At 41.8% G+C, this 20,873-nt stretch overlaps 1 protein-coding gene across 3 annotated transcripts in view; it reads left to right on the top strand.

Moving 5' to 3' along the window:
* The window catches only part of ppp3cca (protein phosphatase 3, catalytic subunit, gamma isozyme, a), a 128,577-nt gene that overhangs the window by 75,397 nt on the left and 32,307 nt on the right, over positions 1 to 20,873 (top strand). The gene's annotated exons all lie outside the window — the stretch shown is intronic.

The following is a 20,873-nucleotide window of genomic DNA, read 5'->3' as shown; positions in this document are numbered from 1 at the left end:
AACCGGCCAGAAACACTCTTTTTTTGTGAGGTGTTAATTTTAGAGATGAATCATCATTTAATAATAAAATGTGTGGCAAACAAGGTATGTTTATCTCTGTTATATTAGTGAGAAATAATGCAACCTTGGCCCAAAAAGCGAGTACTCCTGGACATTCCCACATCATATGTATGTATGTTCCTATAACTTTTTGCGGACATAAAGCACATAGAGGACTTTGTAATATTTTTATTTGACAGAGTTTCCTGGGTGACAGATAAAATCTTTGTATCATTTTGTAATGAGTTAATTGGTTATTATAATTACGAGAGGTTAGTGGAATATTATCCCATACATTCTGCCAATTTATGACTTATTGTTATGTTTCTTCTTGACTTGTTTAAAGAAGACGTGTCCGGCCCATGGGGACATTAAAGTGTGTTGTCTGGCCTTACAAATAAATTTGATTTGATTTGATTTTGATTTGTGGGGTGGGGGGGGTAACTGTACATTGGAGGGGGTTGGGTTAGGACATTTACAGGGGCCAGTTTCAAATTGCAGTATCCCGTAGGTGCTCTTTGAGAGTGGTTTTGAAAGTGGGTAGTGATTCACATTCCTTTACAGCTGTGGCATAATTGCGAAACGAGTTTAGTCCCTTGTTTGAGCCGAATCTGGGTTTAACATGATTTGTGGAGCTCCCTCTGGTGTTGTGGTCATGGTATTCACTAACCTTTGGGAAGTATTTTGACATGTACATGGGTACCTTAGTGGTGTAGTGTATCTTGTAGACCAGGCCCATTGCAAGTTGCTGTACTCTGTCGTCTACTCTAAGCCATCCTAGGTTGTCAAAGTGGGCAGGGATGAGGTGGGTTCTAGGAGTAAGGTCAAGCAGTAGTCTGACCAGTTTGTTTTGTGATGTTTGTAATTTTGTTTTTAGCGCCTTTGAGGTGCTTTGGTACCATGAGGTGCAAGCATAGTCGTAGTACCCTTGAATGAGTGCTCCTGCCAGAGGGTATTCTTGTTTACCAGAGAGGAGATCCGGTACAAGAATCTAGTTTGTTGGTTGACTTTTTTTTATTACATTGGATGCCATTTTGTCACAGGAAAGATTTGCCTCTAGGATGGAACCTACGTATGTAATTTCATCTTTCCTTGTGACAATATTGTCACCCACTGTAACTGAGAAGCCGTCGGCCTTGCTGAGTTTGTTATTTGAACCGAAGAGAAATGGACTCGGTTTTACCCAGGTGTAATTTGTTATCAGCGAGCCAGGTGCAGATTTTGCCTAGTTCCGAGCGGAGGATTTTTTCAACCTGTAACTTGTTCTTGTCAGAGATTAGCAGGGCTGAGTCATCGGCGAACAGGAACAAGTTGCAGTCACAAGCTGACGACATGTCATTTGCATAAATTAGGAACAGTAGCGGTCCTAGTATGCTTCCTTGTGGAACACCACAGCTCACTGGGAGGGGCGGGGGGGGGGGGGGGGGGGGGGGTAGGGTACCGTTTACCTCCACCATCTGTTCTCTCCCCTCCAGGTAGGATTGCATCCAGCTCACTGATAGACTATCAAAACCAATTGCTTTTAGCTTGTCAATCAGCTAAATCACCCTGGTGGTTCTTAGGGGGGCCATGTCGTTTAGTATTGTTGAGAATTTGGTTTTGAAACCAAGCCATGTTTCTTCAACCAGTGTACCACTGAGCTCTTCTGACCAGATGGCATGTTAACGTGACGTTAGACTGTTTACTCATGTGTTGTGGTCTGTAACTTGCCAACAAAGAGGCTGCTATTGGTCGAGCGCAAGACACGTGACAGAACTCGCACCAATTACATCAAATTTAACTACGTGATGACCAAGTATCCGTTCGCGAGGAAAGATCTCGTCCCAACATTAAAATTATAATTGCGCAAAACCGGGTAGATTCTAAATGGAGAACTTTTTATGTGAAATGTGTGTGAAAATTGCGTAGTCCTCCGAGGAATGGGATGAAACGATAACCGGCTTCACCTCATGGCCTAGGCGGGGCGAGTGCATCAGGGCCCTAATGCCTCCTGCTGAGATCAGTAGGACGAGTAAAAGCAGGGTGTAGACCAGGGGTCAGGAACCTTTTTGACTGGGAGAGCCATAAAAGCCAAATATTTCTAAATATATTTCATTGAGAGCCATATAGTATTTTTAACGTATAATAAATTAAATATGTCTTACTTTTAATGCGACTTCTGGTGCTGCATGGTTTTGCTGATGGCCTTGTAATCTGGTTCATACGTGGTGAGGTTGAGCTTCATGCAGGCGTTGAGGCTTCCATCAGTTAAACGTGAGCGTAGGTTGGTCTTAATGTTCCTCATATGCGAGAATGACTGCCCACATGCATAATGTAGAGCCAAACATGGTCAATACGGCAATACTCGCGCTGCATTGTGTGGTATGTCACAGGAAGCTCGTTCCAAGTTTTAAGAATCAGCTGGTCTTCAGGTTGAAGATTTTTAATTTCTGTCCACTTGTGTTCCCTCGCCAGCTCTGCTCGCTATATCTTCAGCTACAGATACTATTAGCTGTATCTTCAAAACTAATTTCTGTTTACTTTAAAATGACACAGTATTATTAAGAAATATCACAAGTATTAAAAAAGAAATTTTTTTTTTTTTTTTTACTCAAAAATTTCTGGGAGCCATATGCTGTCACCAGAAGAGCCATATATGGCTCGCGAGCCATAGGTTCCCGACCCCTGGTGTAGACGAAGGGGATGGTTGCCGGGACTTGTAGAGGCAGTGGTGTGTGTCTCTTAATTGTCTTAATTGATTGGTTAATTGTCTCTTTCACTACCACACTACCAAAGGGTTAACCCTTTCACTGCGACAATACAGAAGGTTAACCCTTTCACTGCCACACGACAAAGGGTTGAACCTTTCACAACCACACTACAGAAGGTTAACCTTTTCACTACCACACTACAGAAGGTTAACCTTTTCACTACCACACTTAGCCGTCTGTAGTGTGGTAGTGAAAGGGTTAACCTGTAGTGTGGTAGTGAAAGGGTTAATAATGGGGACCCTTGGCTGCTGACATGAAAGCCTCTTACTGAGCTATTTGCTTCTGTGTATAATCAGGCCCATAGCCCTGCTATCTGCAGTTGTACTCAACATTTACACCCCTGCTTAACACACTATACACCCCACTGTTCCACCTATCCCTCACACCCCTACAGTAGGGCTGATTTTAATCCGATTTTTTTTTCTCTTAAACTAGAAACGCCAAGGAAATCATTCAAATAACCTTTGTTTATATTTGACACAAAAAAATTATCAAACCAAATTTTTTGGACCTTATGGTATTCTTGTTTTTTCTTGACTTATTGTGTTGTTTCTTCTTGACTTGTTTAAAGACGTGTCTCTGTTAAGCACTTTGAGTTACACTCCGTGTATGAAAGGTGCTATATAAATGAAGATTATTATTATTATTGGGATTGAAGTGCAAACCTAACTTTCACCAATCTTCACTTAAAAAAAAATTATTATTATATATATATAAAAGGTTACTCTTTTTTTTTTGTGACCAACTTTTTATTTTGTCTTTTTTTAAAACAAGTTCAGAGGAAGGACATTCACATCAGCATTTCATATTAATTCACACAGTGGCATACAAAGTGTCTTTTCAGTATATATTGTCCGTCAGTATATTCATATACTGTGTAGCCTGCCTGTTGCAGTTGTGACAGTCTTTTCCTCCGTTCTGGCGGTCCTGTGGCTGCGAGACAGCCCAGGTCGCTTCTTAACCCCACTCCCAGCCCCCCGGGTTTGCATAGACATTTTAGGAGAGGGGGAAACCTTGATGCATACATGTATAGGATACTCTTAATTAGAAAAGAAATCATAATTATGTTTGTTAGATAACCAAGTAATAGGGAAAAATACAATACAATTTAGAAACAACCACAACAAATTATAGCAGTAAACAGAAAAGGAAAAGATAAATGGAAAAGATAAATGGAAACAACAGCAACATGATTTTTGTTCATTCTCTGGTGTCAAGGTACAAGTGTTCAACCTAGTGGAGTACTGATTTTACCTTCTGGGCCGCGGTAAGTAATATTTGGATTGATTCTGTCCTTGCTCCCTGTGCTCTAGCACTGGATGCCTCTAATCTCAATACTTCGTAGAAGGACAGTTTCCAACGGTAAATATTGAGACTATGGGGTGGTTTCCATCTCATTACGAGCATTTTCTTTGCTGCCGTTAAACCGGCCAGAAACACTCTTTTTTTGTGAGGTGTTAATTTTAGAGATGAATCATCATTTAATAATAAAATGTGTGGCAAACAAGGTATGTTTATCTCTGTTATATTAGTGAGAAATAATGCAACCTTGGCCCAAAAAGCGAGTACTCCTGGACATTCCCACATCATATGTATGTATGTTCCTATAACTTTTTGCGGACATAAAGCACATAGAGGACTTTGTAATATTTTTATTTGACAGAGTTTCCTGGGTGACAGATAAAATCTTTGTATCATTTTGTAATGAGTTAATTGGTTATTATAATTACGAGAGGTTAGTGGAATATTATCCCATACATTCTGCCAATTTATGCAGGCATTGTAATTCTTTAAGTCTATGTTCCAGACAGTGGTATTACCTGTAGTTCTGTTTAGTTTTCCTTGTATTTTATTATATAACCCAGAAACAAAACCATTTTTAACATTTATGCCATTCACTATATTCATTAAAGGGTGACCTGGTAAAGGCTGATTCCATGGGACACCATAAGTGCGCATTGCAGTGCGTAACTGTAAATAAAAAAAGAAGGATGTACTAGGGACATTATATATTTGTTTGAGCTCTTGAAATGATCTGAGACCGTATTCACTGTATATGTCAGATAGTTTGTGAATACCTTGTCTTTGCCAATTGGGAAATGTAGCTGGTTTCCCTCCCAACAGTAAGAAGTTGTTATCAAAAATAGGGGTATCTATGTGCCATTTTGTGTTCCACTGTCCCGTTTCGGCAATATATTTCCAGACGTAAATTGAATGTGCTATAATTGGGCCGAATTTAGTACGGCAAAAGCTTGGGGATAGACCAGAAAAGAGTATATCTTTGAATGTATATGGAGATACAATGTGCCTCTCCATATTCACCCATGGTATGTCAGAATCATTATTGAACCATCTTAGCAACGGTCTGAGCATAAAAGAAAAATAGTACTGTTCAAAATTAGGAACGGCTAGCCCTCCTGCTTTCCTACTGTTTTGGAGTGTGGAATTGCTGATTCGTGGATGTTGTTCACGCCATATAAATTTGAATACTAGTCCCTGTAGCTTCTCCCAAAATCCTGGAGGTGGCGGTAAATGAATCATGCTTACCAGAAAATTGATCTTAGGGAGAATGTGGGTCTTGACTACTGAAAGCCTGACTGAAAATGGGATTAATAATAGTGACCAACGGTTTAACTCGTCAGATATTACCTTCTTAAGGCTCTTGTAATTTTTTTACACAATTTTGTCAATGGATGTGTATATATCTATACCTAAATATCTGAAACCAGAGCCCACTGGTATTTCTGTATGTAGTTGGGGACTACTTGCTGCTGCATTTAGGGGAAGTAAAATTGATTTATTCAAGTTGATCTTGTAGCCTGAAATAAAACTAAAATGTTTAATAGTGTCTAGGACTACAGGTAGGGACCGTGGTGTATTGTCAAGAAATAATAACAGATCGTCTGCGTACAGACAAATTTTATGGTAGGTGTTATTTACTATTATGGGTTTTATTTCGGCACAATTTCTAATTTTTTGGGCCAAGGGTTCAAGAGATAACGCAAATAATAATGCGGAGGCGGGGCAACCCTGCCTGACGCTACGTCTGATAGGGAAGGGTGTGGAACACTGATTGGATGTGATAACCATGGCCGTTGGATTATGATATAAGATTTTGAGCATATTTATAAATGTGTCTCCAAATGCCATATTCTTCATGGTGTGCCATAAGTACTCCCATTCCAGCCTATCGAAGGCCTTTTCGGCGTCAAGGGACAACACTGCACATGGTGATATTTTTGGAGCTTTGTCAATAATGTGTAACAGTCGTCTTAAATTATCTGATGCAAATCTTTGTTTAACAAATCCAGTTTGGTCTGGGTGGACCAATATTGGCAGTATCGTCTCTAGACGTCGTGCGAGGACCTTGGCATATAATTTTAAGTCTCCATTAAGAAGGGACAATGGACGATAGTTAGCACAGATGTTTCCATCCTTTCCTTTTTTCTGTATCAGTGTGATAATTGCTGTACTTATGTCTCTATTAAAACTCCCTTTCATGATGGCTTGTTGGAACATCTCGAGTAGTAATGGACCCAACTCTTTCCAAAAGGTCAAGTACAGCTCCGGTGGGATACCATCGAAACCTGGTGATTTCCCCTGTTTCATTTCTTTCAGTGCATCGTAAAGTTCCTCCAGGGTAAAGGGAGAATCTGTTGAGGTTATTTGTTGCTCTGTTAATTTAGGTAGATCCAAGTCTTCAAAAAAGGAGTCTAAATCAGCTTTTGAGAATTGAGCTTCAGATGAATACAATTGTTGATAGAAAAGTTTAAATTCTAGATTTATTTTGGCCGGATCGTTTACCATCGCTCCTTCTTTATTTAGGATTGATGTGATGTCTGCTTTCTGTTCATTATATTGGATTTTCCTAGTCAACACAAAGCTTGGATTATTTCCATTCAAATACTCAGTTTGCCTCGCTCTGTGAGCTAGGAACTCTGCTTTTTGTGCCATTAGAGCATTTAGTTCAGACTTCGCTTTCCAAAGCTCCCTTTCTCTTTCTTGATCGTAGTTGTTTTGTTGTTCTGCAGTTAGCAATGAGTGTCTATTTTCCAATCTGGATATTTCTTGATGGTGGGCTTTGTTACGTGCTGAAGCAAATGATATTGTATTATTGCGAATGAAGCCTTTAGTTGCATCCCATAGAAATCTTATATCTGTAACACTATTTTTATTGATATTGATAAAAAGGTTGAAGTCTGATCTAAATTGCTCACAGAATGATGGATCCTGCAGTAATGTTAAATTAAATTTCCATCTAGTAGCACGTTTTGGACAATTTTCAATTGTATATACACACAGATTGGCATGGTGATCTGATCATGTTGATAATGTCCGTTTTTTTAATACAGTGTAAAATATTAGCAGATATTAGTATATAATCTATTCTTGAAAATGTTTTATGTCTATTTGAAAAGAAGGTGTATTGTTTTAAACTTGGGTTATAATTTCTCCAAACATCTATCAATGAGTGATTTGACACCAGATTTTTAAATGCTGTAGTGGATGAATTAACTGAGGTTGGACCTGACTTATCCAAGCCTGGTGATAAAACTGTATTCATGTCTGCACCAATAATTATTCCACAATCTGAATACTTTTGTAAGGTCTTTGTTAGTTGGGCATAGAATGCAGAGTCATAAGTGTTAGGGGCATATGCTGATAGCAGCAATATCTCTTTGTCACCTAGAATGCCCTTTACATAAGTGACTCTGCCATCTGAATCATTCCCTTTCTCAATAGTATTGAAATTAAGTTTTCTAGATATTAGAATTAATACTCCTTTTGTTTTATTAATAGCAGATGAGGAAGAAACGACTATGTATCTATTGTTTTCCAATTTTCCCAAATCTTGTGCCATTATGTGAGTTTCTTGAAAGAAAGCTATATCAATCCTTTTCTTGTCTAGATATTCAAGACAGCTGCTATATTTGATATTCTTATTTATTCCCTGTACATTCCATGAAAGTATATTTATTTTTGCCATAATATGTTCTGTAAATTTAATTTAGCTTTGGCAATTATTATTATGTATTATCTTGGAATTATCCATGACACAGTAACAAGAGGATTTCTATTTGCATTAAATTGTCAAGCTGTAGAGTAAAGAATAAAATTAGCAATACATTAGGGAAATAATATATATACATCATGTAACCCCTCCCCAGTTGTAGTCCAGCATCAACCCAAAAACCTCCCACTACCCCCCCACCCCCCACCCGAAGACAGTCACGTGGGTAGAATACCGTAGTATCCTTATTCCACATGGCCACCTTCCTACCTCCTATTCTCTGCCTGTTGCAGAGTTGTGACATGTTAGCTGGTCAGACAGCTCCCTCTACTGGTCTCCCTGTGTTATTAAATATCTACATTACCGAAAAAAAACTAAATTGGAATATAAACAGGGAGATACATTATTTTTTTCTTTTTCTTTCTCTCTTTAATTTATGATAAATTATATTGGGTAAGGAGAGTAATGCTATGGGTGATACTATCGTCCCCACCAGTCATGTTGACCACAGTACCACCCACAGCAGCTCTACAGTAGATATAAAACAAAATAAAAATACTAGCAGTAATAATTCACCCAACACAGCTACCACTATATCTGTTGCTAATAACGTAGATTGTAATAATAATAGCACAAAAAAAAAATATATATATATATAAGCTGAATATGGCCCAAATTATATTTGGTACGGACTGGTGAGTAATACCATGGGTGATATTATTGTCCCCATCAATCATGATGCCAACAGCACCATCCACAGCATCACTAATGGTAGTACAAAATACATTATCAGCCATACTAATTCACCCAACACAGCTACCACCAATACTGTCACCAATGACTTAAATCGTAGATAATATTCAATTATATTGGGTAAGGAGAGTAATGCTATGGGTGATACTATCGTCCCCACCAGTCATGTTGACCACAGTACCATCCACAGCTGCACTACAGTAGGGATAAAATAAATAAAAAAATACTAGCAGTAATAATTCACCCAACATAGTTACCACTATATCTGTTGCTAATAACGTAGATCGTAATAATAATAGCACAAACCCATATATATATATAAACTGAATATGGCCCAAATTATATTGGGTAAGGGCTGGTGAGTAATGCCATGGGTGACATTATCATCCCCATCAATCATGATGCCAACAGCACCATCCACAGCAGCACTGACTAATGGTAGTACAAAATAAAATATCTACCATAATAGTTCACCCAATATAGTTACCACTGATACTGTCACTAATAACTTAAATCGTAAATAATAATATTAACAATTTTATTTATTTATTATATAAACCATGAGGGACTAAAACAAATTATATATCGACAAAATAATAATGATAACGTCATTAGTAATATAGGGGGGGAAAATAGGAAAGAAAATTAAATTATATATATTTTTTTGTTATATAAACCATGGGGACTAAAACAAATTATATATCGACCAAATAATAATGATAACGTCATTAGTAATAATAAAGGGGGGAGGAGAGAAAAAAAATAGGAAAGGATATTAATAATTATACATTTTTTTTGTTTGTTTTTGAACCCATGAACAATACCCAAACAGAAGAGGATTTTATATTATTCCAATTCCATGTGGCCACGTTAGTCTCAAATGTTCACAATCTTCCAGCTGACCACCGCGCGACCATAGGCATACCTGTGTTCTGTGATGTGTATACAGTAGTAGACAGTCTCGTCCTAGGTCGGGGCTGGTGTTGAATGTGCCTCCGCACAACCTTCTGCCTTATATCAGAGTTGTTGAATTTTGCGATTAGGCATCGCGTCTTGCCTTTATTTGCCCCGATGCGGTGAGCGATACTGATCAAGTGGGGTGGCCCTAGATCTTCGCCAAAAAGTTCGCTCAGCATTCCGTTTACGAACAGTGTCGGGTTGCCTTGTTCTGTTCCTTCTGGTAGCCCCAAGATTCTCACGTTGAGTCTTCTGCTGTGGTCCTCAAGCGATTCCGTCTTCTGTTTTAATGATTTAACTTCCTCAGATAGTGATTTATTCTCTGCTTCCAGTTGTAACAGCCTTTGATCAGTGTCGTTGGCAGCCGTCTCAAGAGAATCAATCTTGTCCAGGCATGATGTTACCTTTAGCTGGATTTTGTTTAGATGATCCTTGATCGGCTTTAGATTGGTTTCGAGTCCTGTAGCAAGTTCTTCACGTACAATTGTTCTCATGAGTGTCGCTAGGTCAGCGTTCTCCATTGTGAACTTTGTTTGTGCACGCGTGGACATGTGTTTGTTCAAGAGCGATTAGATCGTTTTGAACGAATTAGCTTACAAAATAAAAGAAGCTGATAAATGTCGAGGTAAAGTCAACTTTAGTTTTGTTCTTTATGGGTTCAAAATAATGATTATTCGAGGGTTTGCCGCGACATGCTGCGAGCTGCGTTCAGTCCATGCCACCGGAAGTAGCCCGCTAATAAAAGGTTACTCTTGATCAAACAAAGATGAATGTCCCTATTGGGATTAATAGTGCAATAACTAGCTTTTTCACCAAACTTCACTTAAAACAAATAAAAGGTGCCTCTTGATGATCAAACAAGAATGAATTTCCCTATTGGGATTAATAAAGTGCAAATCTAACTTTCACCAAACATCACTTTTTGTAAAATAAAAGGTGACTCTAAATAAAAATTTAAATTCTTTTTTTTGGAAAATCGATTTTAATTTTTCAAAATCGTCCTAAATCATTCATTCAAATTAATCGATATAATTGATTAATCGCCCAGCCCTACCCTACAGACCTCACAACTCATTTTAAACCCACTGCTCGAACTATTCATAATACACTGCCTCTCCAACATTCAGCCCTTTCCCCCCATTTACAAAACCACTTACATGGTTTTCTTCTGGTTTTTGCCCTGGTGGTGTGGAAAAGCAATGATGATATCAAACTGTGCTCCTGAGAGAGTCATAATCTGTTGTTCAAATGACTGGGAATCTTATAAGGTGGTGCTACCCATTCACAAGGTAGTGTTATACTGTTATGCCACTGTTGCACTGTTTAGGGAGAGCCCTGATTGCCCTCCTCAAACCTACAGGTTCGCTCACAGCTCAGGGAGCTCACACAGCAGATAATGTTTGCCTTTGTGGATATAAATCAGTGCCCCTTCCCCCCGGCCAAATGTAAATTCTGTAAATGTCATTCTAGAAATAATTTAATTGGATGCCAAATTAGTATAGGATGACGACTCAACATTTTCATTGTTGGTACAGATACTGGCGTATAAGGGACAATCAGTGCATGTGATAAAAGAACATAAACATCTATTTTGATTTCACAGGGCCTTTAAGTATAAGTAATTCACTTTTTGAAACAACTCGGAACTCTGGGGTCAAAAAAGTGTTGAGTGGGCAGTATGAAATATGAAAGAGTCCCAGATGCAGTGGGTACTGCTATAATGCATCGACCGGTCTGTTTCTGGGCTGCTTTTGATGGGTAAGCACCTGGCAGTGAGCACATTGAGGTGGGTTAAATGTCACTGATGAAAAGGTGGGCGTGTGAAAGAGCATAGGGAATGATGGGGCTGAAGGGAACGCTGGGAGCTCACTGGGGTTTCGGCTGTTCTGGTTCAGACGTGTTATTCCCCTCCTTGTTTAGTGCCGCAGCCTGTAGAATAATGAAGGACCCTCACCACTCCAATAACAGCCTGTTCAAGTTGCTGCGGCACTTCATTCCTCATATCCCTTCTAGTTACACACACACAGTCCTCATATCCCTCCTAGTTACACACACAGTCCTCATATCCCTCCTAGTTACACATTCACACAGTCCTCATATCCCGCCTAGTTTTAGTTACACATACAGGCAAATCTTTCCTGTGACAAAATGGCAAAATGACTCTAACAGGAGCACTCATTCAAGGGTTCTGCAACTATGCCTGCACCTCATGGTACCAAAGCACCTCAAATGCCCTAAAAACAAGGCTACAAAACAAACTGGTCAGACTGCTTGGCCTTACTCCTAAAATCCACCTTACCCTGCCCACTTTGACAATCTAGGATGGCTTAGCGTAGACGACAGAGTACAGCAACTTGCAATGGGCCTGGTCTACAAGATACACTACACCACTAAGATACCCATGTACCTGTCGAAATACTTCCTAAATGTCAGTGAAGTCCATGACCACAACACCAGAGGGAGTTCCACAAATCATGTTCAACCCAGATTTGGCTCAAACAAGGGACTAAACACGTTTCGCAATTATGCCCAATAATGTGAAATGCCCTACCCACAGCCATAAAGGAATGTGAATCCCTACCCTCCTTCAAAACCGCTCTCAAAGAGCACCTACGGGTGGCTGCAATTAGAAACTGGCCCCGGTAAATGTCAAAATACCCCCCCCCACCGATCCAACCCCCTCCAATGTACAGTTTCTTCCCCTTCGTTTTGTATATATTTTTTTATGATCTATTTTTCTTACACAGTTCCGTATATTTGTATGTCATAAATGTCTTGATGAATTGAAAATGGAGTACCCTTATGTAAACAAGACAAATGTATTTTTCCCTGTCTTCATCCTCTTAGCAGTTGTTAGTTTAGTTCAGTTTATTTATTTAGCACATTATTTAAAAAAAGAAAAACGTGCTAGGAGGGAACGAAGCCCAAAGGCCTTGTACAAAGTTCCACTCCCATCACTAGAAAATAAACTACAAAACAGGATCAGAGACATAAGGCAGACACTATAGCGAAAACATGGAAGATTGACACGAGTCTGTAACGAGAACAATCTTTTTTATTTATTTATTTTTTAGTACAAGAGGGCCAAGGAGAGGAGAATAACATATTAACGGTATATAAGGAGGAAAAGGAAACAAGCAGCCATACTAACAGTAGATGTAACACTGATGCACAGGAGTAACTTAATGTGTTGATGATTTATGATGAAATTAAATTCGATTTTAATTGTTTTTTTAAATATAGATAAGGAGGTTGTTGACCTCAATGTTGAATTTAGAGTGTTCCAGAGTTTAGGACCTCTAAAGCTAATGTTGAATTGATGGCTAGATGTCCGACAGAAAGGTAAGTGGAGTTTATTACTATGGTAGATCTGGTAGAGTGGGAAATCATCCTGAGGAACCTCTTCTGGATTATGACTAATTTGTTAAAATATGATGGACTAGTATTGAGCTGTACTGTATTGTACCCATTCTGCAATCTGTTAATAAAGTTTTCAATCAATCAACACACAGTCCTCATATCCCTCCTAGTTACACATACACACAGTCCTCATATCCCTTCTAATTACACACAGTCATCAGTCACATCATTACATCAGAGAGGTCAGAGTGCAGAGTCACCTGCAGTGCAGCACCCCTGAAGCAGTTCAGTACCTTGCTCAAGGGTACTTAGGCAGATATGGTGAGCACCGTACCAGCCACCCTTCAGTCACCGGCTCACAGCTGGAATGCACCCTCCTTGCGGTGCCGGGGATCGAACCAGCACCCTTTTAGGTTACCGGCCGGCCTCTTTACCATTAGGCCATCCTGCCCTCCCCTCTGTTTGATTTGGTGTTGCACAGATTAAACGTGTGTTGAGCAGAGTCCTAACGAGATCTGCCGAGTGGGCCAATGGCCGTGGGCCATGTGTCTAGTTAGGGGAACATATTTAGCTCACACCAGTGTGGTGATGTTTCATCCCCCGTTCTAACCTACATTCAGGTGAGAAGGATGCCAAGTGGCACGGTGGCTCAGTGGTTAGCACTGCTGCCTCACAGCAAGAAGGTCCTGGGTTCGAATCAGGATGATTTCTCACTCTACCAGATATGAACCATCTGCACCTCTGTTCCGCAAATATTCCCTACTAACAATTGACAAACTAAATACCTTTCAAACATGCTCATTCATATACAAGTTCATTAACAATAGGCAACATCTTCCTGATACCTTCCGTAGTTTCTTCATCTTTTCATCAGAAATGCACTCGTATCAAGTCAAGTGTCATGTACAGAGGTCTATCGACCATACAAGATAGTAAACTGGGCAGGTGGTACATGAGCAGAAACAACCCCCTCAGTAGAAAAATGCTTGTCAAAACAGTCCCGGGTAGGCAGATAGTAAACAAAGACGTTTTTCAAATGGTAAATTATGTTTTATTGCAATGTGGGGGTTCCAACCCACGGCCTTTTCCCAAAGGGAAAAGGGATGTTGTCAGTGGGGATTTCAACCCACAACACACACAAAGGGAAAAAGGTATGGGAGGACAAACAAGACATACATATGAGACAACTCAAACAAACACTTAGTAGTCACGATACTACCTTGGGCCCATCCCAGGCCACCACAGCTGTGGAGTCTAACCCATACTCCATGCAAATAAGATGGCACCGTGCCACACAGCGTTGTGCTTAGGCCATAGATAAGCGAGACAGCAGCCTCCCCACTATACCATAAGGCAAGTGACTCCAGCAACGAGACTCCCGTGTGTGTGTGCTGTCAGCTACTTGTGCACCCGCCCCTCTTTATGTGATTGCCATCAGCTGTTCTTCATTAGGCAATCAGCACCCTTCAGTATAGGGACGGGCAGCACCTGACAGGAAGAGAAAAAGAGATATTATTAGCTCTCATGTTCACACACACACACACACACACATACAAACGATACTAATCTAATGTTCACATGGTCTTCCAAATACAGTAATAATGATAATGACCAACCCACGTACGTCACACCTCCCCCCATAAGAGCGAACCCGCAGGGTTAGCAAAACATTATTATCAACCAACATCCGATTAGTACCAACAGAACAAAAATAAATAGAAATCACACTCCATATAGACCACATGCCCCTATTTTGGGCCCACACGGTCAACCACCACCTCACCCAATACCAGACGCATCAGCCGCCGGACGTGGCTGGCACCTTCCTCATACCGAGGCCATGACGGTATACTGTAGTCAACCATACGCAAATTGCTCAATGGTGTTCGCACTCCCAACATCAACCCCGTGCGTCCTGTAAGGCACATTAGAACACAACACAGCATGTGAAACAACAGTCCTGTCACATCTCAACTCCGACGAGACGCGGGCAGGACTTTCCATTAGCCTATTCACATGACACCAGCGTGTCCTCCTCCGCCGCCCGAGCGTATGTAACATATACTTAGTGGCAGAGACCTTTCCTCTTACCACATAAGGTCCTGAGAACCGGGCAGTGAGCACCGTACTAGGCGTGGGCAGCACAATAAACACCTCATCCCCCGCCTCAAAATGCCTAGGGACAGCACAAATTGAAGGGACATTGGGGTGATTATTAATCAATGCATCACACAACAAGTTAGTAAACGGAGCGTCTCCAACCTCCAACACAGGGACGACCTTACCCCCAGCGATATCATTCCCCATGACGAAATCCACGCCCTTTACGGGAAAACATGGGCGAACCGCGACCGGAAAACAACCTGTGATCAGTGCAGACTGTACATGCACCTTCTGCAACGGCACGCGCACACACCCCATGCCAATACCTCTCACCAATCCACTCGACCGACAGGAGTCCACATCCAATGGTAACACATCAGCCAGGATGAACGATTGAGAGGCTCCTGTATCACGGAGTATTCTCACTCGTTGGTAGTCCCCAACTTTACCCGACAGGGACACCCAACCATCAAACAAAAAGGGCTCAAAAGAGCTATGCTGGTCAGGACATGACACTGTACCAATCAACCCCACCCCTTTCGGTTCCTGGGCTGACTCCCTGGTCTCCTGTCGATCCCTTAGCGCATGACAGTCCTTCATAAAATGCCCTTCTTTTTTACAATAATGACACACCCTTTCAGACGGCGGAGAGCGTGATCGGAATGCTCGCTCGTCACCCAAGGCATTTCGAGACGGCGGTGAGCGAGGTCGGAATGGTCGCTCGTCACCTCCGCGATACGGCGGCCCCGACGGAGAAAACGCGCCCCCTCCTACATACACACCATTTCGTACAGAAACATTTTTGTGGATCATTGCCAACTCGTCGCACAAAACTGCAGCTTCCTGGAGGGTCGAAACCTTTCGCTCCTCCAACTGTATTATCATGTGTTCGGGCACAAATTTTTTAAATTGTTCCATGAGGATTAACTCGCTCAAAGCCTCGACCCCATCCACCTTACACGCTTCACACCAACGAGTGAACATCATCCGTTGTTCATGGGAAAATGCCACATGTGTTTGCGAGGGAGCTTTACTTAGTCCCCTAAACCGCTGCCTATACGCCTCCGGCACCAGTTCATACACGCGCAAGACAGCACCCTTCACTTTCTCATATACCATGCTGTCCTCCTTCGATAATAACTGGCATGCGTCCTGAGCCCTACCCGTGAGCTTATATTGCACTAATAGTGCCCACTGATCCTCCGGCCAATGCGCAGCCCCCGCTACCCGCTCAAAATTAACAAAAAATGCTTCCACCTCAGACTCGCGAAAAACAGGAACCATAACAATATGCTGCCCAACATTAAAACTGCCCTGGCAACCTTCAGATGAGAGCGAAGAAGAGCCAACACTCTCCAGTTCCATCCTCTTCAGTGTAATCTGGAGCTCTCTATCTCTATCTATTAGTGTAATCTGGAGCTCTCTATCTCTCTCCTTCTCCCTTCCTCGCTCTTCCCTGTCTCTCTCCCTCTCCCTCTCTTTGTCCTCTCTGTCTCGTACAGCTGCTCTGTCCTCTCTGTCTCGTACAGCTGCTTTGTCCTCTCTGTCTCGTACAGCTGCTTTGTCCTCTCTGTCTCGTACAGCTGCTTTGTCCTCTCTGTCTCGTACCGCTGCTTTGTCCTCTCTGTCCTCTCTGCGCAAAAGTGCTCTCTCCATCTGGAGACGAGCAAAACGCAGACTAGAGCGCGCATGGCCAGAAGACGTGGATTCTTTATCCGAATCGCCCGCGCCCTCACTTTCAGCTCTGGGCGTACTACCATTCTTCCTAATAGCACCACCCTCCGGGTTAAGATCACGCAAGGAAGAGTCAACCCATTCGCCAGTGTGTTCAACCTCCTGATCACTATGACTCACTACTCCCCGAGCCGTGCTAAACACCTGTTGCTCCACCAACCCCGCTATTACAGCTGCCTTCATATCCGCCTTGGATTGGGAACTTTGCACCGTAATATTATAATGCCTAGCAATAAGGCATAATTCCGCCTTAGTGCAACCTTTCACCTGATCCTCTGTCGGATCCGCCACGAAGACTTCAAAAACAAACGCCGACGCAGCCATATTATGTCTTTATGCGTGCGTAAAAAAAAATATATATATATATATCACGTCCTCACTTTATTAACCATGACCGTGCACAATAATAATAGACACATTCTGCTTTTATACCTCTTAACCAAAACAATCCAACTGACCACATCTACTAAATGAAAACAATAACAAATGGTCCTAACCACTCAACTAGGAGTCACCTGTGTCACTCTAGCCTATCCCAGATAAACTACTCCACTACCTGGATGAAAGGCTACACATATCTTCAGTCGCTTACCGATTTCATTGCGCGCTCCACCGGAATCACTACTCGTGCCCCCCACCCTCTAGCCAAGCAGGTGACCCCGCCCTGTTACCTATGTGGCAAAAAAATAGAATGGTTAAGAGCATCACAACAATAATGGTTTACATCAATCAACTGTGCACGGACAATGGAACCCACTAACTTACCAATTTAGAAAACGCTATCTTATTACACCTGATATGCTTCAATCGACAAGTCACCCCGTTATTTTACCAACAAGGAACCATACAATTGCGCAAACTTAACGAGCCCCCATGTCATGTACAGAGGTCTATCGACCATACAAGATAGTAAACTGGGCAGGTGGTACATGAGCAGAAACAACCCCCTCAGTAGAAAAATGCTTGTCAAAACAGTCCCGGGTAGGCAGATAGTAAACAAAGACGTTTTTCAAATGGTAAATTATGTTTTATTGCAATGTGGGGGTTCCAACCCACGGCCTTTTCCCAAAGGGAAAAGGGATGTTGTCGGTGGGGATTTCAACCCACAACACACACAAAGGGAAAAAGGTATGGGAGGACAAACAAGACATACATATGAGACAACTCAAACAAACACTTAGTAGTCACAATACTACCTTGGGCCCATCCCAGGCCACCACAGCTGTGGAGTCTAACCCACACTCCATGCAAATAAGATGGCACCGTGCCACACAGCGTTGTGCTTAGGCCATAGATAAGCAAGACAGCAGCCTCCCCACTATACCATAAGGCAAGTGACTCCAGCAACGAGACTCCCGTGTGTGTGTGCTGTCAGCTACTTGTGCACCCGCCCCTCTTGATGTGATTGCCATCAGCTGTTCTTCATTAGGCAATCAGCACCCTTCAGTATAGGGACGGGCAGCACCTGACAGGAAGAGAAGAAGACATATCATTAGCTCTCATGTTCACACACACACACACACACACACATACAAACGATACTAATCTAATGTTCACATGGTCTTCCAAATACAGTAATAATGATAATGACCAACCCACGTACGTCACATCAAGTCAAGAGTTTTATTTGTCACGGCATACAAGCATACAGTGAAATGCGGGGGGTCTTGCCCGCAATGATTGTACAATACAATAATACAGTAATACAATAATAAGAATCCAATAGGATGAGAATAAGACATTTGTGCAATAATACAAGTAGTAAGAATGAATAAGACATAACAGGTATGTACATGAAGTTTACAAAAAGCTTGGTAAGACATGCTAAGGTCCTGCGATAGTGCAATACACTGTTAGCTACGGATGAGGCACTGGGTCTTATGTACACTACTATACAATGCTATACTATACAATATACAGTTATACTATGTGTCCTTATGCTAGCTTGCTATATCCATCTGTTTACTATACAAGAACCACTCCCGTTCTTGTTTTTAAAATGACCTTCCATTGTGTAAAGTGACCATGAGTGTGAGCGTGTGCAGCATGTGTGTGTGAGTGTTCATGCTAAAGTGACTGCTAGTGTGTGAGCGTATACAGTGTGTGTGTTGTGTGTGTGCTCATGTGTGCTTGTGTGTGGAGAGTTCAGTGTTCAAGACTCTGATGGCCTGGGGGAGGAAGTAATAAACTCCACTTACCTTTCTGTCGGACATCTAGCCATCAATTCAACATTAGCTTTAGAGGTCAACAAGCTCCTTATCTATATTTAAAAAACAATTAAAATCTAATTACATTTCATCATAAATCATCAACACATTAAGTTACTCCTGTGCATCAGTGTTACATCTATTGTATGGCTGCTTGTTCTTTAGCTTCATTATATACTGTTCATATGTTATTCTCCTCTCCTTTGCCTTCTTGGACTTAAAAAAAAAAAAAATGTTATTGACTCGTGTCAATCTTCTGCCTTATGTCTCTTGTTTTGAGTTCATTTTCTAGACCATGTTTACATGTATTTCGTTCATATATGTTTATGGACAATGGGATGGGAGTGGAACTTTGTGCAAGCCCTTCGGGCTTCGTTCCCTGCTAGCACTGTTTTTTTTTTTATTTTTTTTTTAATAATGTGCTAAATAAATAAACTAAACTAAACCCCAGCAGGGGGCCTTTCTGTGTGGAGTTTGCATGTTCTCCATGTGTCCGCGTGGGTTTCCTCCGGGTACTCTGGGTTTCCTCCCGCACCATAAAGACATATATGGTAGGCAGGGACTACAGATGGCACATTTACATTGATGTGGAAACTGAAGATGTTGATTAATGTGCACTGTCCCTTGGTATACATTTTTATAAAATAAACTTAAACTTAAACAAGCCACAGAAACCAGTTGATTCTGTATGAAGGCCACCAAGCTCTTGTCGGAAAACAACATGAAGGAAAATGGAACTGGTTGTTGCCTTGGTAACGGAAAAGATTGACTTTAGCCTCTCAAAACCAGCGCTTTGCCTTTTTTGTGCGGGCCAGCAATTTGCCCCGTCTCTAAATTCGGTACATGTGAGCGTTTGCGTTTTGTTCTCTCTCCAGGCCTCCCTGCGCCCACTCAGCCCCCCCCCCCCCCTCTCTCTTTGATCCTGCAGCGTGATCCCACCCCCGCTCCTCCACACGCTGCCTTTTCATTTCACAAACGCCCACCTGGTTGGTTTGGGGCGCCGCGCCGGGTTCCTCTCAGGGACGCTGAGCGCCGAGCGGCGCACCCACACGGCTCCCGCATGCTAATGGACCAGAGTGGGCTGAGAGTGGCGAGCTGGATGACTAATGAGCACCGCTGCCTCGTCTGAGCCGAGAGAGAAGAGGAGGAGGAGGAGGAGGAAGCGAGCTCATTTGGATTGTAAATGCCCCGACTCTTTTCATGCTGTTGTCGTCGTGCATTAAAAAACGGCGACCCCCGCATCCCATTTAGCTCTACCTCCAAAGCATCTCTGGGGATAAATGAGTTCTGATTGAATCTAGTGGCTCCCCCTCGCCCCCCCCCCCCCCCCTCTCTCATTAGGGCCCCTAACGTGACCAGGGGGAGAATAACATGTTGTTGGTTTGCACACGAGATCAGTTTCAATGTGCCCTTTTTATTTTTTTTTACTGGGTTTTTCAAAGGAAAACAAACACCTTTCAGGGTCGTTTACGTTTGTAGTTAACTTAACGCATTAGGATCACGTCACTCCTTTCTCTGGACTCAGACGAAGCATCGTGTCTTTATCGTTGGGGTGGGGATCGCTGTGTGGGGTGTTCTGGGGACTGGCTGTTCCGGGCTGGGGGTTCACATGCCTTCGAGCAACACTGTACTTAGTGTATGCCTATTCTTATGTCTGCATGTTCTACGTTGCACTACTTTTATTGTCTTTTATACCTATTCTTATGTCTGCACTTAACAAACGGCATTGTTTTTATTCTGTCAACTGTATACTCATTTTATGCCTACGGTATGTTCATTTTATGCTATTTGCTGTGTGTCACTTTGGGCTGTGTGGTCCATGTCTGAAAGGTGCTATATAGATGAGTTATTATTATTTATTATTATTATATTGTAAAGAAATGTATGCATTGAAATGTCTGTAAGTCTCGACGACATTTAAAATGAGGGTGACATCAATTGTCCTTTTTTGAGAATAAA

The sequence above is a fragment of the Notolepis coatsorum genome, assembly GCF_963971535.1.
Source record: "Notolepis coatsorum genome assembly, chromosome: 2".
Classification (NCBI taxonomy): Eukaryota; Metazoa; Chordata; class Actinopteri; order Aulopiformes; family Paralepididae; genus Notolepis; species Notolepis coatsorum.
This window is presented reverse-complemented; position numbering and strand designations above follow the sequence as displayed.